This window comes from Lepisosteus platostomus, chromosome 16, assembly GCF_059453375.1.
Source record: "Lepisosteus platostomus isolate fLepPlt1 chromosome 16, fLepPlt1.hap1, whole genome shotgun sequence".
Taxonomy (NCBI): Eukaryota; Metazoa; Chordata; class Actinopteri; order Semionotiformes; family Lepisosteidae; genus Lepisosteus; species Lepisosteus platostomus.
The window spans coordinates 11628809-11656802 of NC_142626.1; the positions used below are offsets into that span (position 1 = coordinate 11628809).

Below are 27994 nucleotides of genomic sequence, written 5' to 3' on the forward strand. Positions count from 1 at the left end.
TACCCCGCCGCCTTTGCTCTTACCCGAATCCGTTGTTCTGTCCTGATGGTGAATAGAAAATCCTCCCGGCAGTATAGCAGAGTCCGGAACAGATGGGTCAAGCCAGATTTCAGTGAACGCCAACACGTTGCAGTTGATGTCCTGTTGGAAAGCAAGCCTTGCTCTTAGTTCATCCAGTTTATTGTCCAGTAACTGGACATTAGCAAGAAGTATACTTGGGAGCGGGGCACGATTGCAGCACTGCCTCAGTCATACCAGAACGCCTGCCCGTTTACCCCTCTTCCTATGACGCCATCTTCTTCCCAGTACAGGTACAGGTGAGACACCACAGTCCAGATAGTTGGCAGTAATTATTGGTGTAGATTTAACTGTGCCAATATTCGATCTTGTGTCTATAAGTGTTTGTGGGTCATATCTAATCACTGAGTAAACAGTATGTGCAGTTAGCAGTATGAAAAACAACAAAAAAATGAAGAAATAGACAAGGACGAATGGGAGCTCACAGGATGGCAGCCTTCCGTGTCGGCGCCATCTTACCCATACTGTATATACAGCAGATGTCATGAAAATAGCAGTAACTGATGTTCTGTGAAGAAGGACTGGTGAGGTCCCCCACTTCAGGAGACCGGAATGCAACAGAGTCTAAGCTAGAGAAAAGAAGTAATCAGTCTTTTATTTCAGTACTGACATCAAGGCACAGTGCACCAGTGTGCAAGAGCAAGATACCTCTCTGCCACTTGTCTCACTTGTCTTTTTTATGGCTTGTAATGTAACAGGTTGTAGTGTGCTCTCACGAGGCACCAGTTCTGTAGGGTTTGGGCATTTACGGGGACAATTATTAATTGTAGCCGTAAATCACGAAATTGATTCCTTTAATGGCCTTAGAATCCAACCATGCGATATAACTCAAACAACGCACACACACAGGTACTAATACACGAGGATACATTTATTAATACATAGAATGTGCATGTAAACCTAACAGATCTTATCGTGAGGGTTATCAGAATACAAAAGATATATATTCATTCAGTTACGAAGAGTTACATATATCAAGAGGACATACGTTCAGTATATCATTCATTTAGACCGTTTCGTAATTGAACTTGGTTACAACTTCTACATTAGATACTCAAAACAAGTACATAACTCTTAGGAATTAAATTGATATCAACTGGTTGGGATAACAATTGAATTGTAATGCAGTGAAGTTGAATACTCATCCAGTCTCTGGGGATTCAGATCTCCTGCGGGCTCTCTGGCTCGGTGCCAGGCTGTGCTGTGCGGCTTGCGACGGTGTGCTGTTGAAGCTCACTGAAGACCGGCTAGTTAGTTTTGGCTGAAACTAGCAAGAGTTTGTGCACAGGAGAAAAGATGACTGTGGGTCCCAGCAGGTCAGGAAGAGGACCGGTTAGTTCCTGATGAAGCGCTAGTTCTGAATAGTGATTCAGCTGTCCACAGTTCCGACGTGTTCACGAGGCTTGCTGCTGGTGCTAACCTCGGGTGGATCCTCTGGTTACTCTCTGGCAACCTCCGCTCTATACTCTTAGAACAGAGGAAACTTCTGGCACTCGGACACACTGGCCGTTTCGTGGTTGTCCAGGCTGAGTCTCAGGATGGTCAGGAGGCGCGCTGTGAGAATGTCCTGCCCTTGGGAGCCTTTTTGCTCCTGGGCCGTCCTGCCCTGGAATTGTCTCGCACCCCTGGAATTCTCCTTAGAATTCTCCAGAATAGTCTCGGAGCTCTGTGTTGCCTGTTTTACCTGGACGAACTTCAGCTCATTCATTGGCTGAAAGTTTCATGGGCATCAGAATTCCACGTGGGTTACTCGGCCCTACCAGTCCCTGATTGGTTGATCAAGGTGAGATATGAGTCACTTACTCCTGACACTTAGGAATGCAGTCCAGATGTCCATCTGGCACTCCCTAGACAGACAGGCGCCAATGGATGACCATTGATCAAGATAGCCAGGCTTAGCTAAGTGCATCCCCATTTGGGAGCTGTCCCTTATCAAAAGAAAACATCTTTAAATCAGCCTGCATGAATAGCTTCAATGAAGAGAGAGATGGGGCCTTATTTGGGAAAGCAAAGCAACACTTAATTCTGTCTTATTAACAAGCAACAAGGTTGTAATGGATAATGTTTCATACTATTTTTCTATTTTCATAATTTTGCAGTATTTGGTTAGCAATGATAATCTGTTGGACTAAGTTTGGTTAATTCTCATTGCAGTGCTATTTTATTCTATTGGTGTGTCTGTTATCTACTCGTAGAATTTTCATTCAGATTAGTACCTTATTTATTGCTTATGTCTGTGAAACATGGAGAGAGGGAGTTCTCGTTGCCTTCCTCTTCCTCTTGTGATAAATCCACTGATGATGAAGCAACAAGTTTGAGTGATTTATTTAATCATTTCCCTCTTCAGGGACAATACAATTTTGGAGGCACCGTTGGGATTGGCTGCAGGGCGGACCATCACCATGCCAGGCAGAATCCTCTCTAGTAGAACTCAACCTTTGTGATCATTCAGGTCAGCATTATAGTGAGGTAGTTGATAGTGGTGGAGATGAGGCATGGAGCTGGTGGAACAGTGAATGCACTTGAGGTACAATGACTACCAGAGGCAGGAATCCAGTCAGCACCAGGTAAACACCCAGCCACAACAGCACGGTTCACCCTTGCTGCAGTAATGTATGCACTCCGAGAACTTCAAGAGGAAGTTGGTGAAATACTATGCACACTATTCAGAGAGACGCTGATAGAGCTCATCCGCTTTCTTAGTATTCCTGGAGAGAACATAGCTAATAAAACACACTTATCCCTCAGATCTCAGCAGCATACCCGCAGCCATATCACTCTGCAACTCACAACTGGCAACCCACTGAAGCTAAACAGGTGTGAGCCTGGTCAGTACCTGGATGGGAGACCTTCTGGGAAAAACTAAGGTTGCCCCTGGATGAGGTGTTAGCGGAGCCAGCAGGGGGCACTCACCCTGCGGTCCATGTGGGTCCTAATGCCCCAGTATAGTGATGGGGACACTAAACTGTAAACAGGCGCCATCCTTTGGATGAGATGTAAAAGCAAGGAACTGACTCTCTGTGGTCATTAAAAATCCCAGGGTGTTTCTTGAAAAGAGCAGGGGTGTAACCTTGGTGTCCTGGCCAAATTTCCCATTGACCCTTACCAATCTTGGCTTCCTAATAATCCCCATCTATGAATGGGCTTCATTACTCTGCTCTCCTCCCCACTGAAAGCTGATGTGGGGTGAGCTTTCTGATGCACTATAGCTGCCGTTGCATCATCCAGGTGGGGCTGCACATTGGTGATGGTTGAGGGGATCCCCATTGCCTGTAGAGCACTTTGAATGGAGTGTTCAGAGAAGCACTATAGAAGTGTAAGCAATTATTATTATTATTATTATCTCTGATCAGTACCCACATTGTAAGAGGTGAATTAGAGGACTTAGAGGACCGTGGCATGGCTGAACTGTTAAGTGCTCAACATAAATTGAGTGAGTAATTACTTGCCCCTGCCACTGTTGTCGCTGAAACAGCAAATAAATGGAGAAACAGAAAAACTGGAACAAGAAATAAATGCACAACAAGTGTCACTAAGAGAAAAACAAGACAAAATGGTACTACTCTCCAGTGTGAGCATTATCCCTACAGTACCCCCAGGTACAAAACTCCGCCCACTATCTAATGACGTGAATTTTGGTAGCTCCCAGTACTCAGTGCAGAGACAATCAATCTCACAAAAATTTTAAGACTTCCGGTCAGATTGAGGAACCTGGTCAGAAAGACAGGTTATCATTCTCCAGCCTTGCTCACCAGATAGAAAGTGGATTAAATAAGGGCTATCCAGAGGAGGAAATAATTGATGCTGTAATTAGGGCCATCACACCTGGGCTCCAGTTGCGCAGTTATCTTGAGGGCTAATGGATTTGACCTTACCTACGCTAAGACAAATTCTTCAGTGTCATTACCAAGAAAAGGGGACAACAGAATTGTACAAGCAGCTTACCACAGAAGCACAACATAGTAAAGAGACACCACAAAGTTTTCTAATTTTTGCTCTTGATCTGAGACAGCAAATTATCTTTGCTTCACAAGAAGCTGAGTCTGGCCTGAAGTATGATCCTGCTCTAGTCCAAAGTATGTTCTTGCACACATTCCTCACTGGTCTGCAGAGTGACTGCATCCAACATGATCTTCAGCCCTACCTCTTAGATACCAATGTTACTGATGAAGTGCACCTAGAGAAATTAACCCTGAAGGAGAACGGACCCAGGGGCAGCGAACACCCGGAGCCTGAGCAACTCCTGGGTGCATCAGATGGCAAGGGCTACCCAGCAGTGGTCCCACCTGTGGAACTGGAGCGACTCCCATCCAACAGATACCACAGAGAGAAGATGCCCTTCCACAGGGGCCTGCCAGCTGTGCCCACACCCACCGGCGTGGGTACGACCTGGTTGCTACAGTGGGGAAGTGCCATGGGAGACTTATGACTGCTAACCCTACTCTGGCCCGGCGTCCTCCCCAACACCAAGGGCACCAACCCCCCAGGATGGGAGGCCTTGGCCTGCGGCTGAGGACAGGTGCTGTGGTCCGGGGGGAAACAGATGCTTGCCATCTGTCTGAGTGCAGCAACGGTGCGCCACCCCTGCTACCTTGCTCCCATCCAAGAGGACTGCATCCTGGGGCTGACCCTGCTGCAGCGAGTGGGGACCAGTTTGGACTTGGGCCGGCAGGAGTTGGTGTGGCAGGGGGAGCGACTTCACCTGGTGGAGGGCAGGCCCGGCGAAGGCCGAGGGACGCGGGCTTGCTGGAGCCGGGAAAAAAAGCTGCGGCGAAGGTAGTCGCCAGGGCGGACCGGGCCTGCGAGCCGGGGGGCGAACATGCCGGATCCTGCCCCTGAGTCACCCGGGGGGGGGGACAAGGTGGCGGTGGTGGGAGCTGAGCATTGCATGGATGCGAGGCACGCCGTTGAGGACCTGTACCGGTGCAGCTGCGAGGGACTCAATTGGGACTTAGTATTTATTATTGATTTTTTACAGTAGTATCTGAAATAAGTTTATATTATTCATTCTTGATAAGAAAAGTTCAAAAAGATATTTGTGATAAACTAAAATTCTAAATTTTATAATCAGTTACATTTAAAACTGATACATTAGATAATGTATAAATTATATATATAACATTCATTGTATATAGATGATATCTATGTTCCAATTGGAGTAACTAAACAAATTGTACAAATGGTGAGATAACCCCAACACTAACCTGTATGTAATATCTATATATATTGTAGTAGCTATACTGTACAATTTTATTTTCCATTATTTTTCTGAAAATAATGTCATTGGCGTAGTAATGTAATGTCATCATTGTCAATGAAATAGAAACCATGAGTTCCTCAAAGCTCTTATCATCTCACTGCATTCAACATCATTACAACTGTGTGTTATTTCTGTTGCAGAAGTTTAAACTAAACAATCAAACTAACTGGATAACTTGAATGGTCTCCTAAATTATTGTTAACTCTTGAAAGCTATTAACCCTCATTATACTGTTGGGTACGCGGGGCAAACGTTCGAGGTCAAATTTTTCCACAAGGAGGGTACCTTTAAAGCGGAGACGAAAATTTTTGCCGCGCCCTCTCTTTAAAGCCCTGGCCAAATACAAAGACAGTACGTACAGTTATAGTTCAAAGTTCAAGTTATAGTACAGTTCAAACTGAATTAAAAACTACACATCCCAGGTAACATGGTGGTGCTTGTGATCCTTGCATTTAACCAACGAAACAGGGTGAAAAATCAGTCACATGCCTTTGGGGCTGAGTTTCGAAAGCTTAACCTATCAGCAACATAGCGAAATTTGACGATAGGCTACTTCAAACTGTCAGTTACACGACTGTGTATGTCTGTTAAGCCACTCTTATTTGCCTCCTCCTTCTGCGTGCCTGATTTCTTGCCATCTTTAACAGTTCCGTGTTCGAATCGCAGTAGGGAGAGACACGTATGAAGAAAAGTTCATCCCAGCTACAATACAAATATATTTTTGTGGTAAGAGGGAGCAAAACATCAGCATTTACTGCTAATAATTAATGTACGATTTATAGATGAAATTTGACCATAAATATAAAGTTAAAATCTCCACAAACGAAGCAATGTAGGAAATGCACACTTTTTCTGCAACAGAAATACACAAAGAAAATAAATCCTTTCTGACATCTCAAATCAGTTTTGGTCAAGGTCTCCAAAACAAACAAGAAAAAGAACATTTTCAGAGAGCAATTACACTGTGTTTATGTAGAATAAGTGATTAGATTTATGAGCAATCTAATTTCTTATTCATTTAAAATAGTGAAATTTCAGCTGCAAAAGATCGCACCAGAGACAGCACTAGCACTGCTTGTCATAGACTTTCAGAAAGGGGTGAATGAAAGAAGTCATGTCAAGTACAATAATTCGGTGATCAATAATAACAGTTGTAGGACAAGAAACAAAAGATAGTGAAAACTTAAACTTTTTAAGGCTAAAACTAAAATTCAGTTTAAAAATTAAGGCAAAAGAAAATTAACGACGTTTAAGTGCTAGAGGTGTAAAAAATACAAAAATGCACTTTTTTTGCAGTTTTAGAAATGGAGCAGGTGTTACTTGAAATAAGTAAACAGAAAAAAGCCACGACTAGACATAGTGCAGAAGAGGGACATATATATCGTTATTAATTTCTTTAGATACGCAATTCATATTATATTCCCTATTACTCAAATTCTAAGAAACTCAATAAAATGTCCATAATATTTGCTATTTTAGTCTTTCAAAGAAGCCTTTCAAAGGCTTGAGGCGTATGTTAAATTGCCACACTGGATAAATTGTAAAGAAAACCTGTTTTACAACTCTTCCTCCCTCTTTCATTTTCAAAGAATAATGGGCGAGCCATCCAGTAAAAGACAGTCCCCCTTCCCCCCACGGACAGACTGACAAATGTTTTCTTAGAAAAAGAGATTCACAACGCAAAGCTGTGTCAGTCTTCACAGCCGAAACGTTGCGTTTTCTTTCTTCTCTTTTCAGCACGGAATAAACCTATTGTTCCTTTGCAGACTACACTACTTCTTAGTTAAACATTTGAAACACTTTAATTTTTTAAATTTAACACGCATTCAGTACAGAAATTAAATCATGTTTTCTACAGTTGTTAAGCAGATTAGCAGGTTACTGCCAAAATAGTGCAGCATCCACCACTGCCCAGTGATATAACTTTAATATAAACAAGATCTAATACCTGGTGCAGTTTTTACAAAAATACGTTTTTTTAATTAATCGAATCCCAGGTGTGAGTTCATAAAGCCTGAATTGCGTACTATGCTTACGTCTGCGAAACACCTGATCATCTACTCTAAAGATTTCCATCCTTTGTGTATATTCTAATCGCAGCGGGGGCAGAGACAGGCTAAGGCTGAAATTTAATTGGTGATCTGTATTCTTCACACGCTTCTGCAGCGCCGGGGAAATGTGCTACATTGATGTAGGGCTTTCGGGCTCACATGGGTTTGCGCCCTACACCCTGCGGTACCACTGTGTACATACAGTACGAACATGTTGTGATATTTAGAAATATAAAAAGGTCAATATAGTGCCCATAATATTTCAAAGAAATGTTTATTTGTTAAAAGAAAACTCATGGCAATAGGTGGATTTGAACACCCAACCTCACGCTTATAAGTAAGTCACTTAAACCATCACACCACAGACACAATGACATATCAAGTACTGAAACAACCATACACATATCAGTATAAAGTCTTATACTACTGTTTGTGCTACAGTACATGAATATAATTATATCGTTATTCATTTCTTTAGATTTGCGATTCCATATTATATTCCCTATTAATCAAATTCTAAAAGTATGCTTTTGTTTACTCCGATAACGAGCGTACTCGCAGAAAAGCTTAAAAGTATCACTATTCTCACAAAGTAAATAAATGTACAGTAATATTGTCAGAAGGAGCACAGAAAAGCGTTTCCAAAATAACCACATGTAAGACTGATGCTTAAAATGTTTAGGGAGAAATGGAATGCTGGTGTGTATTTTTTCTTTAAACTACCAATACCAGCCAGATACAGTACAGTTTACATAATTTGTTTATATTCCTAAAGTTCCTTTACTTTAGTTGTAAAATTCCATATAAATATTCAATACTAAGAGGATTAAAATGTGCACAGTAAAGAGATTAAATGATTTAATCTTTTTACCAACGACCAATGTGCCACACGTGTCCCTGTCGGTCATTTTGGCCAGCCAATCATGTACTACGTTACGCCGTGGTGGCTTGTGGGTAGTTGCGTGCGGTACGGGTTTGTACCACAAAGTTTGAATGGCTGCATCTGTAGATACTGAAATGAGGATTGTATTTTAGATTTTGTGTAGTTGCTAGCATTGAACTGTGTGTTGGATGCGCATGAATTGAAGGAATGGGCAAATAAAGCTGATGCTGATCCACAGAGCCAGCATCTTAAGATGTTTATATTAAGAGGCAAATTGTTTAAATAACTAACTAGGTATGGATACTGATGTGCAAGAGAGGTGGAAAGGCTGTTTCTTTAAGCCAGCACTATAAAATAATTGATCCTCAGTGAAATGCTGCCATCTCATAGTGGGTTTCTAACACTGTATAGTCCCATCCACACATTGCCTTTTACTTCCATCCATTTTCTAATCTTTTTATCCTGTATGGAGGATTTGGAGCCTATCCCAACAAGCAACGGACACAAAACAGAATACACCCTGGACATAGCGCCTGTCCATCACAGGACAGACAAACACACACACACGCACACGCACACGCACACGCACACGCACACGCACACGCACACGCACACGCACACGCACACGCACACGCACACGCACACACACACGCACACACACACACCAGGGCAAGTTTTCCCATAATCCAATTAACCTACCAGTATGTTTTGGAGTGCGAGAGAAAATCATATCACACATAAGGAGAATAATCAGAGAACCCAGAGAGAACATGCAAACTCCACACACACAGGACAGCAGGAATTGAACCTATTCTTTTTATGCTCAGCTACTAAGATTTCCCTTCAGTGGTAAAATTCCATATAAATATTCAATACTTAAACGGGCACAGTAAAGACATTACATTTACATATACATACTGTATACAGTACAGTTTGCATACAGTAATATGTTTATGTTCCTAAATCAATATATTTTATGAGCATGTGAAAGGCATGGTGAATCAGAAAGTCTCAAAAATTACTGTATTTTGCATGATTGGAAACAAATGCGTGATTGCAAAATGCTGTGGTGCTACTTTTACAAAGACGGTCAATGAAAAAAAGAATGTGGACCAGGGCAATACTTTGAGTTTACAGCTTGTCCAAGGTCATTCATTATTAATACTATTAGTAATATCTTCGGTAAAGACTTTGATGGTGACAGCTCAGACATGAGAGATTGAGCTTTATTAGCTCTACCTTGCGGAACTTCCAGATACTATTATTTTACTTGCGGTACCACATGGTATCATGCGGCACTATGCAAGAAATTACAGTATTAATACGGTAACTTGCGGTAAACTGCGTCAAGCGCACTGCAAAATAATTCGGTATCGCCTGCTTGTTTTGAATGGCTGCATCTGTATCTCATTTTTTATTTCTTTTTTAAAAAGATAGAAGACATAGTGAGACATGTATCACACACATCATCTAGAACATGAGAAAGATTAAATATTGCAAATTGTGCTCAGCAGGTAATTCTGGAACTAAGTAAATATGATGAATAAAGAGGCTTTCACTGTAACATATCAAAATGTTAAGCATACTGGGCAGTATTATCTGTTTGACTCTGTAATGGAAACACAAACAAAAAAGTGAACTTCAAGTGCCTACTTTTTGACTATTTTGCTACTTTCATTCTTGCATATTATCAGGAAGTTTCAGAGACAGTCATACATTCACAGCCAAGGATGAAGCGATAATCTTTGAAGCATCTGCAGTTCCATTTTTTCTCAACACTAAAACTTTTCCATCAGATTAAAAGTGGTTTATCATGGTCTAATTTAATAATAATTGCTTGCACTTCTATAGTGCTTTTATGGGTACTCCAGTGCCACCAATGTGCAACTCCACCTGGATGATGTGAAAGCAGCTAGAGTGCACCAGAACGCTCACCACACATCAGCTCTCAGAAGACCAGAATGATTAAGCCAATTCATAGATTGGGATTATTAGGAGGCCATGATGGGTAAAGGCCAGGGTGGAAATTTGGCTAAGACGCCAGAGTTACACCACTACTCTTTTTAAGAAACACCCTGGGATTTTTAATGACCAAAGAGAGTCAGGACCTCGGTTTGACATCTCATCTGAAGGACGACGTCTTTTTACAGTATAGTGTCCCCATCACTACACTGGGGCATTGTGATCCACATAGACCACAGGGTGAATGCCCCTTGCTGGCCCTACTAACACCTCTTCAAGCAGTAAGCTTAGTTTTTCCCAGTACGTCTCCCATCCATGTACACTTTTACCACTGTACTCAACAATGGTAGGAAAAGACTCTCTCTTCTTTCTGCACCAGGAAATTCCCAACACCGAACAAGCAGCTGACAAGTCAAACAAGTTAACCCAGCTCAGTTCTGTCTTCAGAGGGAAATTCAAACTCATTAAGAAATTTATTGTGAAGAAAGAAGAGAAAGAACTTTTTCCTAGCAACATGAGGACAGATTTTCAAAGGAGTTACAGTCTTGATGAACTTTGGTTTTTAAGTAGCCTGAGTGTGCAGGTATAAGCAATATTTTCAGAGCACTATTTAGAAAAGCCGTACTTTTCTGATACAGGTTTGAAATTGCTAAGCCGCATATGCCATTGGCAGCTAAAAACATCACCATAGATGTGGATAGCAACGTTACAAGCACTGTCATGTCTAAAGTGACAGCACCACAACAGGAAGGATCAGGTCTTGCTTACATTAGAAGGGGTGTCAAGAGAAGAAGACAGATGTCATCATTTCATCGTGAGGGGCCACCAAAGCCTGTTAAAAGACAAGTTAAGAGAAGACAGACATCTCACAAAAGACATACAGTAGGACAACCAAGAAGAGGACCGTGACTCGTTTCAGCTGACAAGATTTTAAACATGACTTTTGTTCACAGCGCATGTGTACTGTAGAATGCGCAAAGTCAGATCTGGACATTTTTCAATTGGCCTCTACACAAACAAGCATCAAGAAAAGCTTTTACGTAGAAGTTCCACCCCTCACGGCCCTAGCAGAAAACTCTCCTCTGGAATTCTTCATTGCCGGCAATTACTATTTACCTGACAAGTGATGGTGGAGCAGAATGTTTCGACAGCACATACAACTTTGTTTTTTCATACTCGGTCAGATGTGAGTTTTGAAGAATGTCTCTCATTTCATCATCCAGCCTGCGTCTTGTATTTTTTCTCACATCACTCTCATTGCCAGGCCACTTTCAGAGCCAATCAAGCTGTTTCTGGGGTACAAGGTACATTTTTTCAGTATGCTTCACTATAGTCTTTATAAGCTTTCGCTTTCTCTTCAGGACCCTAAACTGTTTAGCAGTTAGTGGAATGTTCCCTTTCAATGTGTTCAATACGATTTCAACGGTTGTCTGAACAAGGTCATCAGAAGCCCCACAGAGAATAGCTTTCTGCTGACTGGGGCTGGCTTTTGTCAGAAACTGTAAGACAGTCAAGTTTCTCCGAACGCGTGTCGACGACTGGAATGTGGTTTTTCAACTGAGACTGTGGCAGTGAAGTCATCAGCTTTTAGATTTTTTTTAATACATAAGCCGCTGTAGGAAAAATACCTGTTCTTAATGGTAGTCATAGGATGTGTCTGCATTTAAATCCACCAGCAAGTAACCGAAAGGTTTTTTAGTAGTGTCCTTGAACTGAAAAGAATTTGGCCTGACAGGCCAATGTAGTAAGTAGTTTATCTCTAGGGCTTTTAAACAGCACCATGTACTTTGTATTTAATGCTATGGTTCTTCTTTTCTGACCCTGACCAAACACATTTTGTACAATATACATAATGCTAAGGTTTCTGTGGTGTACATATTTGGTAAAAGACTTTTCTATTTCATTATTTTCACACACAGACTCAAATCATCAACAATAATCAAATGTACTTTATTGGGTTGCAGTAACTGATCATTGGAAAATGACTCCGGTACACATTTGAAGGATTGTTATAAATTTTATGAAAGCTAACAAACTGCTTGTCTTTTAGCTTCCTAACTGCTTATAACCCTGGCAAGTGGAAACATACCAGGGGGCATCTATAGGTCAGTGGAAAAATACAGCTCATGTCTTAATGTAGTAAAAAGGGAAGTTGAATGTCTTGTTCTGCAAATGTAAGCAATAAGGAAAGTCTTAATAAGAAGTTGTTTTCATCTACCCAAGCTTGACTGAAAACTAATGATTCGTTTTAGGGATTAGGTAATCTATGTCAAAAGTAGGAAGCTTTTCTGTTACTGTGTATAAAAAGCGCTGAGTGCTGATCTCCCATATGCATCCAAATAAACAGCTCTTCTTTTACCAACACCAGGACTCTGATAGTTTAATGTTTCTTTAATTGGCACTGCGAGCAGGGTCCTACTAGCAGAATGGAACTCCCGTTGGTTGGTGGAGAGAAAAAGTTAGGCGCCATTATTAAATGAGGCAAGGATTCTTCATTTCTAAAAAGTCCCTTCTCCTCTCCACACTACTGAATGGGATTTTCTCAAAGCTGTAGCGAGGACCTCAAGTAATTGGGTGTTGGAGACAGGGGTCTGTTTGAGGTACCTGTTTGACTGTGCAGTAAAGCAAGGACTCCACTGGTTTGCGCAGTGTGTTGCGGGGCACAGTAAAGCTGGGACTCCACCGGTTTGTGCTCCAAGTTTTGTGTGGGGCACAGTAAAGCCGGGACTCCACTGGTTTGTGCTCCAGGTGTGCGGGGCAAAGCCACATTTCTGTGGTTTATGCTGTTGTGGCCTCCCTGGTAGAAACATTTGGTCCTGCCTGGGTGGTATAGGGCTGCGCAGTAAAGCCAGGACTCCACTGGTTTGCACAGTGTTTTGTGGTTTGTGTGTCGAGGAGTAGCTCTGTTAAGCCCTTTTCTTAAGGGTTTAAGATGAGTTGGTGTAAAGACAAGTTAATGGAGGTTTCTGACTGGGTGTCAGAGAAAAAGAAGTTAAAAGATGTAGAAGAAAAGCTGAAAAAGAAATATAGTCTGTCTGATGGAACGTGGACAGAACCAGGATGAAGCAATCAAACAGAATCGGGCGCAAAGGCAGAAGTTTCACAAATAATTAACTGAAATGAAACAAAGTTATATATGCAGAAAAAGAAAAAAAAGAAGAAATAGAACGCCTTAAGAGAGAATGTGGGAGAAGGGTGGGAATTAGTGTGGAGATTTTTGAAAGAGCATTACCCACCGAAAACAGATTGGAGAAAAGTAACAGCACGTCAGCAGAAGGAAAGTGAGGATGTTTCAGATTTTACAGAAAGGTTTATAAATTTATGGACAGTATCCTTGGTGTTAGCCGATGAAAAGGAAGTGAATGTAAACAGTAATGAAACAAATTTACTTGAGTGGGTTAAAACCTGATGTTGCCAAGAATGTACAACTGTGCTTTCCTGATAATACGGAGAACGGAGACAGATTTCATTTAATAACTCGCGAAGCATGTATGCAAAAGTGCGGGTGCTGCAAATAGGAGGTAAAAAAAATTCCAAGGAGGAGATACAAGCTGTCACAATATGCTTGGGAAAAGATGTACAGTTTCAACAACAGATGTGGGTAGGGGATACCTCAGACCTATTGGGCTGGGATGCCCTGCAGCATTTATAAGGAATTACTGTATGAGACAGCATTTATGTGAAATACCTCAATAGAGCTCTGAGGTATTGTGATTGTTTTACCTGATGAGGGAATCCATAAGGCTGGGCTACTCCAAGTACTGGATCTTCTGATGGAAAAAAAAAGTATATTAGCAACTACATAATAAAGGCAGGGTGAATTCCTTCTCAGAACGAACTTGCCTAGTGACGACTGGCAAAAGGGGGCTAGTGCAGTCTAAAGACAAAATTGCCTTGACCCCTGCAGCAGAAAGCGTTTTTATTGATTTGAAATAAGCTTTCTTGCAGGCCCAGGGCTGGATTCTCTCAGACGGATCATCTGTATGTAATCTGTATGTAAGTGAAAGAAATGGGTTGTGAGCTGCTATGCTGGTGCAGGAGCATGGAGGTAGGCATCGCCCGGTGGGTTATTATTCAGGACCCCTCGATGCGGTGGCCAAGGGGCCATGTTTATATGTTGTGCAGGTTACCTGTCTGGCTGCATAAACTGTGAATAATCTGGTGTTGAACCAGCAGATTGAATGAAAAGATTTAATTGAAACTTGTAAATATGCTAAATGGTCAAACTGTTACAATTTATACGGATTCACGGTATGCATTTGGGGTATACCGTGATTTTGGGAGATTGTGGAGAAACAGGGATTTTCTCACAGCTACAAGGATTCCAGTAAAAAAACGCTGGGTTGGTAGCAGAATTGTTAGAGGTTCTGGCCCTCCCAAAACAGACTGCAGTTGTTAAATAAGGACTCAGCTGTGGCTAAAGGCAAATCCTTTGCTGACACAGCAGCAAGACATGCAGGCTTAAAAGAAGAACAGCAAAAACAGGAACCTGAGGTTTGCCTTAGGCCCGCTGTACAAGGCATACAATAACAGCAAATACAGACAGAGGCACCCAAAGAGGAAAAGTGGGCCTGGCTCAAGAAAGGAATCGGGCTAGGAGCTGAAGGATTATTGTGACATCAGAGCACTGGAAGGCTAGCATGTCCTAAGTCTCTGATGCCTTTGTAACCCGACAAATATATTCTGTCGACACCCGGGTGTGAGTCAAATGGTGTGCCAGTTTTACCAAAACTGGGTGGGCGTGGGGACCGGGTTTGAGTAGTAATCACCTATGTGATATCTCGATGTGATGCTTGTCAAAGGTGTAGGTGATACAGCTCCAAAGGCCTGCTCCTGAGGGACCTTGCATGCACTGGCAAATTGGCTATTATAGCTTGCTGATAAGTAAAGGGAAACCTGGGCTCTAATAATGATGGTGGATCTGTTTTCCCAGTGGGTTGAGGCCACGGCCTCTGTGATTGCCAAAAACTTAATGATGGAGATAAACGCTCAGTGGGGACTGCCCTGCCGCTTGTATTATGAAAAAGGGACACACTTCACAGGGAAGGTGTGTCAGGCTGTGGAACTAAGGAACAGAACTCTGAAAGATCAACAAGACATCAGACTAAAGGAACACCGTGGATAGATGCTCTGCCTACAGTTTCCTGTGTAGCCTGTGGGCTGGATCAAACAGAACTGTGGAATTGAGCCTGTTTGATATCATCACGTGCCAACCAACGAAACTTCCTGGAGGGCCAAATTTGGCTAATGGATAGTTGAATTTGCTATTTAATTCTCTATTGCAGTATTGTAGGTTGTTAATTGAAGCAGTGCACGGGGCTGGTAAACAGGTGATTGACGCTTGTGGATCTCCAGTAGAGGGAAGACACGACCTGATACCTGGCGAGTGGGTGTGGGTAAAGAAGATACCCTGTCAAATGTTGCAACCCCGCTGAGGAGGATACCTGAGGAGGTACTGTATCAAGTGCTACTGACTACCGACTGCCATCCGAGTGACAGGATGAGATAGCTGAATCTACGCTTTGCACTGTCACGAGTTACTGCACCAGAGACTGAGTGAACAGAAATAAATATGTTGTCACTGTTTCTGTGTCTGTCAGGCTTCTTGGGGGGGTGGGGGCTGACAGTGTGAATGTTAAGGGTAAGGAGTGTTACTCAAATGGGGAATATGGAATCAATACCTTCTTGGTATTGTCATATCAGCCACAAATAATAATCAGAGCTTATATTGGGTTTATATTGCTATACAAGAGTATAGGAGTAATCCCCTTTGATAGAGGTGATTATTTAGGTTTATTGGCATGGGTAAATAGTTCTGCTTTTAGTCTGAGTGTACCTCAAATGTATTAGAATGGAACTAACCATATGCTCCCCGCTATAATCACAGTTTTAGTCCATCCTCTATTAGAGTGATAAGCAGTTGTATGTAGTACTTATATTCCAGACAATTCTGAACATATCATGGACTTAGCACAGCACATCTATGATGTTGGACAAAAATATCACGACTATAATCTTAATGACTGGGGAGTGGGAAAGTGGCTGGAGTCTGTGTTTGGAGCCTGGAGAGGATCACTGGTAGAATATATCTTTATGACCTAATATTACTAATCATTTTTTTATTTTATGTATTCACTGTCATTAAGCTGTATATAATCATTCAATATCAATTCAATATAATCATGAGGAGGACAAGAATCTCATTGTTTATAACATAGTGGTGTGGAAACAAATATGTTCTAAAGGAGGGACTGAAGGAATGTTATACATTTTATAAAAGCTAACAAACTGCTTGTCTTTTAGCTTCCTAACTGCTTATTATCACAGTCGTTGGAAGGGACGAACTGTGGAATGGCAGGACAGCAAAAAAGACCCTATGCTTAGCAGCGAGACGGGGGTTAGCCCGGACTCTGTTCAGGAAATGCCGTATAGAAACTGTTGTGGAATTTTATCAAAGAAGAGCCAGGAGAGGTATTCTCATTCACTCAGTAAGGTCTTAAATAGGCTACACAACAAGACACACCAGAAAGACATGAATAATCACAGGGAACTAGAAACAGGAGAGAAGTAGAGCATACTGGGTGTACTTGGCATGACACTTATAACCCTGGCAAGTGGAAACATACCAGGGGGCATCTATAGGTCACTGGAAAAGTACAGCTCATGTCCTACATGTAGTAAAAAGGGAAGTTGAATGTCTTGTTTTGCGAATGTAAGCAATAACTAAAGTCTTAATAAGAAGTTGTTTTCATCTACGCGAGGTTGACTGTAAACTAATGATTCATTTTAGGGATTAGGTAATCTATGTCAAAAGTAGGAAGCTTGTCTGTTACTTTGTATAAAAAGCACTGAGCAACATCTTTCGGAGAGACTAGTTTCTCCAAGCTGATCTCCTGTATGCATCCGGATAAACAGCTCTTCTTTCACCAACACCCGGACTCTGACATTTTGATGTTTCTTCAACTTCTTTAAACTAATGTGTGGGAATTTCACAAGCAATTCCACAAGCAAGAGGTTGCCAGCAGCTGTAACACCAGGCAATGTTTTCAGGTTTACAAGTCATGTAAAAAAATAACTTTTACCACAATTCAAAGGTCTGGACAAAATGCACAAAAAAGGGTGCTTTAACCTGATATCCATCGTATTAATATCCATATGGAAGCGATGTAAAATTTTCCTGTACCGCTGGCTTGTCATACACCACCTTCTGCATTTTCTTTAATGTCTGGTTCTTGATGAGCTGGTCCTTTTTAACATGCACTATCCCCTGCTGAATAGAAATGTGTTTAAATTCCCTGTCCTCATCATACAGGTTAATGGTTAATGGCAAAGTCAAAAACCAGTTCCGCAGACTCTGAAAGTTAATTTTTTCTCAATTGTTCACATTGAGCATAATACCTTTCAGCTTTAAAAAGGCTTTTCCTCCAGATAGCTTGTACCCATACACTTAGGCCCTGTTGACACAAATTATGTGATGTGTTCGCCAGTATCGATTTCGTTGGTCAATTACTGGTCAACTAACCGGATTCCACTTCCACTTGCGGGGAAGATGACAAAGATAACCAAGTCTATGTCATGGTAAAGACCTTGCAAAATGTTTAAAAACTTGTAAACTCCATCCTGGCATAGCCAGTGGTAAAGTTGGCTATGAAAATGTGAGCGTTACTTTGACCTGTGTAGTGGTCTTTAGTGTGTTTCCAGGTGACACATGGTGTATGATCATTGATAAAACTCATAAAAGTGGAGAAAGAAAGAGCATTATTAATGCTTTTTCAGATGCTGCTGAGTTTTTGAGCAATGTTAGAATAATAGTTACATGTACTGAACTAATTTTCCTCACCAAAATCTAATTACAGATTGCAACCAGGAGTCTGTAACATCTTTCTCTGTAACAAATTTAAAAAGTTCAAAAGTGACAGCAGCCCTGTTACCCTGCAACTCACAACTGGCAACCCACTGAAGCTAAGCAGGTGTGAGCCTGGTCAGTACCTGGGTGACAGACCTCCTGGGAAAAACCTAAGTTTGCTGCTGGAAGAGCAGTTAGTGGGACCAGCAGGGGGTGTTCACCCTGCAGTCTATGTGGGTCCTAAAGACACAGTATAGTGACGGGGACACTATACTGTAAAAAGATGCTGCCCTTCAGGTGAGACGTAAAACCGAGGTCCCGACTCTCTGTGCTCATTAAAATTCCCAGGGTGTTTTCTCAAAAAGTGCAGGGGTGTAACACTGGTGTCCTGGCCAAATTTCCCATTGGCCCTTACCGATCATGGCCTCCTAATAATCCCTATCTATGAATTGGCTTCATTCTCTGTTCTCTTCCCCACTGAGAGCTGATGTGTGGTGAGTGTTCTAGCGCACTATGGCTGCCATCGCATCATCCAGGTGGGGTTGCTCATTGCTGGTGGAGGAGAGTCCCCATTACCTGTAAAGCGCTTTGAGTGGAGTGTCCAGAAAAGCATTATATAACACTACTGTATGTAAGTGTAAACAATAATTTTTATTATTGAAATAGGAGTAGTAGTAGTATGTACCACTCAACTGAACAAAACACTAATAGGACCTAAACTTACATTAATATCACTTAACATTGAATACAGTGTAATATATATAGAAAACAAAAATCATCGCTAATACACAATATTTACTAGTTTATTTTGGAAAAAGGAGTCTTTCTTTGATAGAAGGAAAACTATTAACCCTATTAAGCGTATTCTAAAAAATATGTGTTTTTACTGCGATAATGAATGCAAGTATTCATAGAAAAGCTTACACGAGAATACACATCCTGAGGGGGCATTCATCATAGCGGGTGATTGCAACGGTGCAAACTTGAAAAAAACAATGCCTAATCTACATCAACACATTGACTGCCCAATGCGCAGAACGAACATGTTGGACAATGTTTACACTCCCTTCCGGGATGGTTACAAAGCTCTCCCCTGACCTCCTTTCGGCAAATCCGATCACACCTCCATTCTGCTGTTTACAAGCAGAAGCTTAAACAGGAGAGGCCAGTGTTAAGAACCATTCAACGTTGGTCAGATGAATCAGATTTTATACTAAATCACTGTTTTGCTACCACTGACTGGCAGATCTTCTGCGAAGCTGCCGAAAATAATATCAATCTGTATACGGACTATGTTACTGGCTACATCAGTAAATGTATTGAAGACGTGGTTCCCAGGATTACTGTTCGCACATATCCAAATCAGAAACCGTGGATAAATGGTGAGATATGCGCCAAACTGAAAGCTAGGACAGCTGCTTTCAATTCTGGCGATATGGGTAAATACAAAAAATCCAGATAAGACCTCAGGAAAGCTACCAAAATAGCTAAATACAACTACAAAGTTAAATTAGTCATATTACCACGGCTGCAACGCACGGACCATGTGGAGTGGTATACGCACCATTACAGACTACAAAACGCAACCCAGCTAAATCGCACAACAGTCTGCCTCTCTTCCTGATGAGCTAAACTCATTATACCCTCGGATTGAGGTCAGCAACGCAGATCCAGTCAGGAAGATTCCAGAAATCCAAAACGGAAACCCACTGATCATATCCAGAGCGGATGTGTGTAACGTTTTTAAAAAGACAAATCCACGCAAGGCTCCTGGCCCTGATGCCATCCCTGGCTGCATTCTGAAGGCATGTGCAGACCAGCTGGCAGATGTCTTCTCGGACATTTTTAATCTCTCTCTAGCTCAGTTTATAGTTCCTTCCTGCTTTAAGAAAACCAGCATTTTCCCTGTTCCTAAAAAATCCAGAGTCAGCTGCCTAAATGACTACTGCCCTGTTGCACTCATATCAGTTATCATGAAGTGCTTCGAGCAGTTGGTCAAAGCATACATCATTGCCTGACACCCTAGACCCACTGCAATTTGCATACCGCCAGAACAGGTCAACAGAAGATGCTATTGCCACTGCCCTCCATACTGCCCTCTCACACCTGGATAAGAAAGGAACATATATAATGCTGTTTGTTGATTACAGCTCAGCATTCAATGGTGCCATCAATACTCGTCATCAAGCTCCAGGACCTGGGACTGAACACCTCCCTCTGTAATTGGATCCTGGACTTCTTGACGGAAGGTCCGCAGGTGGTGAAGGTGGGCACCAACATATCCTCTACCCTGACTCTAAACACTGGAGCCCCCAAGGCTGCGTGCTTAGCCCTGTCCTCTACTCCTTATTTACCCATGACTGTGTCACCAGGCATAACTCAAACTCCATCATCAAGTTTGCGGACGATACAACAGTCATTGGCCTGATTACAGATGGTGAGGAGTCTGCATACAGGGAGGAGGTTGAAACCCTGGCAGTATGGTGCCAGGAGAACAACCTCTCTCTGAACATCAGTAAGACTAAGGAGATGATTGTGGACTATAGGAAACATCAGGGAGGAGACCACACACCTATTTACATCAATGGGACTGCAGTGGAGAGGGTCAGCAGCTTTAAGTTCCTGGGAGTTAACATTTCAGAGGATTTAACCTGGACCCACCACACCAACACCGTGGTCAAGACAGCACGGCAGCGCCTGTTCTTTCTCCGCAGGCTAAAGAAGTTCGGCATGCCATCACATATCTAGGCCAACTTCTACAGGTGCATTATTGAGACCATCCTGACTGGTTGCATCACTGCCTGGTATGGGAACTGCTCCGCCTGAGATCACAAAGTATTGCAGAGGGTGGTGAAGTCAGCGCAGCTTATCACCAGCTGTGAGCTACCAAGCATCCAGGAGATCTACTCAGCTAGATGTCTGAAGAAGGCCAGGTCCATTCTCGAGGACCCCAGTCATCCCAGTCACAAACTGTTTTCCCTCCTACCGTCCAGTAAATGGTACCAAAGCATTCGGTCCTAGTCCAACAGACTACGGAACAGCTTCTACCTCCAGGCAATAAGACTGCTAAATAGCCAACCTGTAGCTCCTTAGCAAATCACCTGTAATGGCTACATAGACACACAATTCTTACTATATTTAGCATAACTACACTACATGTATAAATTGCATACACCACGGACACATAACAGCTCTACTCACATTGAGTTGTATTCAATTTAAAATTTTTTGTGATTTTTGTGTTTTTGTGAATTTTTGTGATTTTTGTGATTCTTGTAATTTTTGTGAGCTCGCAGAAAAAGACATTAGACAGTAGGCAACTACTGCTCCACGCCATATTGTTGTGCATTTGATAAATAAACTTTGATTTGATTTGATTTATTAATACATAAAATATGAAACATATACAGATCTTATGGTGAGGGTTATCAAAATACAAGATATATAGACATGAAGAGATACAAAACAAAGAATATACGTTCAGTACTATTCAGCTCTACCATTTTGTTAATCCATTTTTTGATTACAACTTCTACATTAGATACTGAAAATTATATACATTACGTATGTGAATTAAATTGATATCAACTTGTGTAGAGATACAATTGAATTCTGGAGATGCAATGCAAAATACTGGGTTACTTGTATTTCCCATAGACACAAAAGACGAGCTGGCAGGCTCTGTCGCAGTGGCGTCCAGTAGCCCGGTTCTCCGGCTCAGTTCCAAACCAATCCTGGTGCAGCTCTAAGTCAGGAAGAAGGAGGAGAGATTTCTATTGGCAGCACGCCGGACAGCTGCTCTCTGAGGACCTACTAATAGAGTGGCTGATTAGTAACAGTCTGTGCACAGAAAGTGACTGTGGTCCAGACAGTCACTCTAGAAAGGGAAGAAACCTGGTTCAACCCAGCGTAGTGCTAGTTTCGAATAGGATTCACTTGTCGACTCACTTCGGAACATATGTCGCTCATTGATCAGGCAGGCATTCAAGGCAGGTTACCAGCAATTCACGAGGCCAGCTGCGGGGCTAACCTCGAGCAGATCTGTCTTTTACGCACGGGCGTCCTCCTGGCTTGGGTCTTAGAATGAAAGTTACGTCGCGTGATTGTCCAAGTTGAGCATGAGAACACACAGAGGAGGAGCAAAGTTCTGAGGCCTTGCAGCTGGTTTTATCTAGAGCAACTATGGTCGTTCATTCGTTGACAGTTTGGCAGGCATTGGATACCTACAGTATGTGCGATTACCAAGACTTGCAGGTTCCTGATTGGTTGATCAAATGTAGAAGTGACTAACGTTGACTTCTGACCCTAGGGTTGTAAACTAGGTTCTTGTCAGGTCTGAGAGGGTCTGAGCAGACATCCTGGCACCAGGAGTAGCCATTCATTGTGACAGGGTAGGCACAACCTTTTCTGGGAACTATTCCTTATTAGAAAGAAAAACACTTTAAATCTGAATCCACATGGAATGGCCTCTCTGTGACCTGCACCACAGAGATGAGGGAGAGAGACCACTGGAAAAAGGGACAGCCACACTTAACTTTTGTGTTATTAATAAGCATTGCTGCTACACAGTCTTCCAGTTCTGACCTATTATTATCAATCGATTTTAAGGATATGCTGTGTAGCGGCGAGGCTTATTAAAAGACAGAATTAAGTGTTGCTGTGCTTTCCCAAATGAGGTCCCATCTCTCTCTTCATCTCTGTGATGCAGCAACAGAGAAGCTTTTCATGCAGGCTGATTTAAAGATGTTTTCTTTTGATAAGGGACAGCTCCCAAATGGGGGGCGGAGGTTGCCACGAGTAACCAAAGGATCCACCCGAGGTTAGCACCAGCAGCAAGCCTCATGAACAGGTCGGAACTGTGGACAGCTGAATCACTATTCAGAACTAGCGCTTCATCAGGAACGAACAGGTCCTCTTCCTGACCTGCTGGGACCCACAGTCATCTTTTCTCCTGAGCACAACTTCGCTAGTTAAAGCCAACACTAACTAGCCAGTCTTCAGAGAGCAGCGCCGCATGAGTCTCCACCAAGCCGCAACAGCACAGCCTGGTACCGAGCCAGAGAGTGCGGATTGGACAGCAACAAGCCTGCAACTGTTTCTTTGTGCCCGCAGGAGATCTGACTCCCCAAAGATTGGATGAGTATTAAACTTTACTGCATTACAGCTCGAGAATTCAATTGTTATCCCAACCAGTTGATATCAATTTAATTCCTAAGAGTTACAGATGCAGCCATTCAAAATGCACGGTACAAACCCGCGGTACGGTAAACTACCCACAAGCCACCGCAGGGCACTGCTGTAAGTGATTGGCTGGCCAAAATGACCGACGGGGGCACTCGTGGTGCATTGATTGGTAGTGAAAAGATTTAATCATTTAATGTCTTTACTGTGCACATTTTAATCTGCTTAGTTTTGAAAATTTATATGGAATTTTACCACTAAAGGGAAATTTTAGTAGCTGAGCATAAAAAGAAGAGGAGCATAATGCATCTGAAGGTCATAAACGATATTAATTTAGGAACATAAACATTACTGTATGTACGTAAACTGTACTGTGTATGGCTGGTCTTGGTAGTTTAAAGAAAAAATACACACCAGTCTTCCATTTCTCCCTAAATATTTTAAGCATTAAAGTTTTATGAAACGGTACCCAAATATGCGATTGCTGTATAGAATGAATTTTAATTTAAAAAAATTATTTAACACAAAAATTAAGCTGTTTGCATCTTCTGCCTGAGAACAGTCACCCGTTGCTACCCAATGCAGAAACACAGCCACTAACTAGCAAAGAGGGGACATTAGCTAGCCAATATGATAAAGAAATAAATGATTTATTTATTTTGCACATTTATTTGAACATTTCCATTGATTGTACAAGCACTTGAAACTGTCCAATCCCTAGTTCATCAGGCATTTTCTTTTACGCTGCGGGCATTCTCCCGGTCTGGCGCCGGTCTGTGTCTTCTAGGATATAATGCCAGCGAACTCTTGTTTTTATGTCCACTATAACAGACAATCTCCTTTACTTTTAACCGAGTGTTTAATAATTTCCTAAAATGAAAATGATTTACTTTATTTCCCTCACGGGATCAATAAAAGTATCTACCATCTATCTACATAAACTATCGACAGAATTCTGGGGTCTCCCCATACCAGAGATTATGGTAGGGCTTCAGAATGGTGATTGGCTGACAGCATCTGACACCGCTCTGATTGGAGAAAAAAAACGTGCTGGTTTGCTATACATACAGTACTGTACCAGGAAGAGGATTTCTTTCTATTCAAAACGTGTATTTTAAAAGTTTAATTAAGAAGTAAAAACAGCGTACACAGATTTCTAAACTGATCAGGATCGTTATCTTTGTCTTATGCATAATAATGTTCACCACTCTGTCCAGCAAATTAATAATAAACTTTATTTTATATAGCGTTTTAAACGAAAAAGTAATTAGATTGCTCATAAACCTAATCACTTATTCTACATAAACACAGCGTAATTGCTCTCTGAAAATGCTTTTTCTTTTTATTTAGGCTCAGATTTCAACTATAGATCGTATTGTAACGCTTACGGCCGACAGGTACTGTGTAAGAGCCGGCGTACCAGAGCAGGTGACGTCACCGCCCTTCCCTGTGATAGCAGGACTACAGCTACTGGGCTGTAGAGAGATCTCTCTTTAGCTCACGGGGCTAGGTCGCTGCAGAGAGACGCGGAAGTCCCGGGTTCGAGCCACCTATACTTTGGGCCGACCAGATGCGGCAAGGGCGCCCGCCTGAGCCCCCGTTGCGTTACATTGGTGTCAGAAGCGGGGTGGGATAGCCCTTCGCCGGGGACGGCGATTTAAGCGGGGGAGAGTGTAACGCTTACGGCCGACAGGTACTGTGTAAGAGCCGGCGTACCAGAGCAGGTGACGTCACCGCCCTTCCCTGTGATAGCAGGACTACAGCTACTGGGCTGTAGAGAGATCTCTCTTTAGCTCACGGGGCTAGGTCGCTGCAGAGAGACGCGGAAGTCCCGGGTTCGAGCCACCTATACTTTGGGCCGACCAGATGCGGCAAGGGCGCCCGCCTGAGCCCCCGTTGCGTTACAGTATTATTAATAACCATAATAACGACCAACCAACAAAAACAACCATATAAACATAATTCCAACCAAAACATAGATAACAGCCACAATACAAAATCAAATATATCAAACCATTAAACTCTCTCAAATTCCTCCAATTATCATAATCCCGCCTCTTATGCAAAACCAAACCCTCCTCCCATCCCAGTTTATCCTGTTTATCATAAACAAAATCCACCTCAATTTTCAACATAAAGCATTACACAAAATCAATACCTCAACACTCCATACTCAACAATGATAAATCAGAGCCAGAACATGTAACTCCACATTTCCAAATAGACCTCATTTCCATAGCCCCGCCCCTTATGCAAAACCAACATCCCTCCCCTGTTCTCTCTCTACGCTGGCGTTGTAATCGTTTTTATTTTTAAATAAATTTTAGCAAAGTCATGTATTTTAAAAATCTTAAGATTTCTATATTTATGTCTTTATTTAGTGGTTTCATTAGTGACAAAGGCTAAACTTTCTTGGAAAAATGTATTTTATGTAAACCATGTTTGCTATTAATTCATTTAGGGCTAGGATATGTTCATTGTCTTCCAATGAAAGAAGGGTTCCTTTCGCCGTAGTCGGGTTGACATTAGAAGCTTGCCACGCCCGGACTGTTACACCAACTCATTAGCATGTTAAAGCGATTTCATTGAGGAGCAGAGAGGGGGGTTGTATTTGCAGTGCATCGGTATACAGTAGATGGGAAAGCCGGAGCCGACCGCTACGCCGCCCACGTGTTATGCTCTTCGTTAATGTCTAAGCCGGAACACATCATTATATCTCATTTTGTATTTCTTAAAAAAGAAAAATCGTTTGCCCAGCTTAACAGTATTGTTGTTATTGTTTTTAACCTGTAAAGCGCTTTGAGGAGCCATCTCTAGGTGCCATATACAGTAAAGTTCCTTATTGTTACTATTGTTAATATGCTGGACAGAGAGGTGAACATTATTACACAGAAGACAAAGATAGCTATTTACGTTGCATTGTGCACTGTGCTGCTGTAATACAGTTTTAAATAATTAAAAGTCTAAACAGTATCAGCCTTATTTATGGATTTTAAATAAAGGCGATTTAAACCCAATTTAAATCAATATAAATGTTTATATTGTAACGCCTAGGTGACTATTCATTGTTATTAAAATGACTTAAATTCGATCATGTTGTGATATTTAGAAATATACATTTGTTTGGTGCGAGTGAAGTTTTATTTAATCTCTGAGCCATACTGATTCTTATGGAAGCCAGTTTCCGCCAGGGAGTAAAAAAAAAAACACACTATGGTATTCTCTTCGATGCAGTGCAGTTAAAAACATATATCTGATGCTGTTCCTAAATGAATATCGTTTATGACCATCAGACGCTTTATGCTCCTTTTCTTTTTTCCAGTGGATTGAACAGGGAGAGGCATTTCATGATGTACTTTTCACTGATGAAACAACAGTGGCTCTGGAACAGTTTTCAACCATGTCGTTTTATAAAAAGGGGAGATATGTGAACAAGCAAAACCCAAAACAAACACATATGCCATACGGCGTACGCGTTACTGAAGCTAAAAGTTTAGCCTTTGTCATTAATTTAACCACTAAATAAAGACATATAGAAATCCCTACGTTACAGACTGTATATGGCTGGTATTGGTAGTTTAAAGAAAAAATACACACCAGTATTCCACTTTCTCCCTAAACATTTTAAGCATCAGAGTCTTACATGTAGTTATTTCGGAAATGTTTGTACGTGCTCCTTCTGACCATGTTACTGTTTACTGTTACCGACCATATTAAGTTTAAGTGCCTATTGGCAATTTTCCTGTCCGTGGGGGGGTGGACCTTCTTTCATTAGAAGGTTAGTCTGTTCTACTCTGAGAATGTAGAGGGGGTGGAAAGTGCTCGCGGTCATTTAATTAGTATTAAAATTCGCACTGATTCCCTTGCGAAGATATGGACATAGGAATATTCGTGCGTGGTAAAAAAAAAATGGCATAAAAACGACAAAGTGAAGGCTGTGAAAACATTCACAATGTACTTTATACACAAAGCAAGTGTTCTCACAACTCTAGGAGGTTTCGTGAAAATGCTACAGGCGTGCCAAAATAGTTTTTTTAAAATTCAAGGTGACTTTACTGCGGTTTTCATTTTCAGATTGTGAATCAAAAAAGGCATTTAATTAAACACGCGATTGCGATTTTAATCAATTACTGTATTGATTGAAACACACATTCTGTACAGATACAGTTGTTAAGCATTCCACTCGCGCCGCTCTTCCTTCTTGCATTCCCACGCGCACACCCTGTAAAATAAGCTCACGCCGCAAGTAAATGCCAATCATCTTTCTCTCCCGTTTCTATTTTAGTTCTCCTTTTTCCTCACTTCCTCTCTCACTATTGCGGATTCTCTTTGAGCTCCCTAGTGCGCGTTTATCTCTTGCTTTTCGATCTCCTAGCCTGCTTCTCGTTTTCGGTTTCGCCTTGTGATTTGGATTGCTGCTTTCTCGTTTGTACTACCGTGTTCTGACCTACTCGCCTGCTTCCTGGATCCGATTTCGCCTAGTGTTTTTGGATTGTTGCTTCCTCCTTGTCTCCCCGTGTTCCGACCTACTCACCTGCCTCCTGGTTTTCGTTTTTGCCTAGCGTATCTGCTTAGTGTCTTTCTCTTGTCTTGAGTCCTGCATAGGATCCTATTGCCCTAGCAGCCCTGTCTTTCAACAGTACAGTCGCATTCTCCTGTCGTCCAGTGGTGTAAAACGAATTAGCAGGTGATTGAGATAACAATGCACCGCCCACTGAGTGGAATGTTCTCAA

General features: G+C 41.9%; 1 protein-coding gene and 1 long non-coding RNA gene across 2 annotated transcripts in view; both read right to left on the bottom strand.

Moving 5' to 3' along the window:
- LOC148646879 (interferon-induced protein 44-like) overlaps window positions 1-27994 on the bottom strand; it is a 506117-nt gene that overhangs the window by 108273 nt on the left and 369850 nt on the right. The gene's annotated exons all lie outside the window — the stretch shown is intronic.
- Window positions 932-27917, bottom strand: LOC148646881 (uncharacterized). The gene is made up of 2 exons (XR_015927691.1): window positions 27796-27917; window positions 932-14004 (listed from the first exon to the last, which is right to left on the bottom strand). It is a non-coding gene; the product is annotated as an uncharacterized LOC148646881 (long non-coding RNA).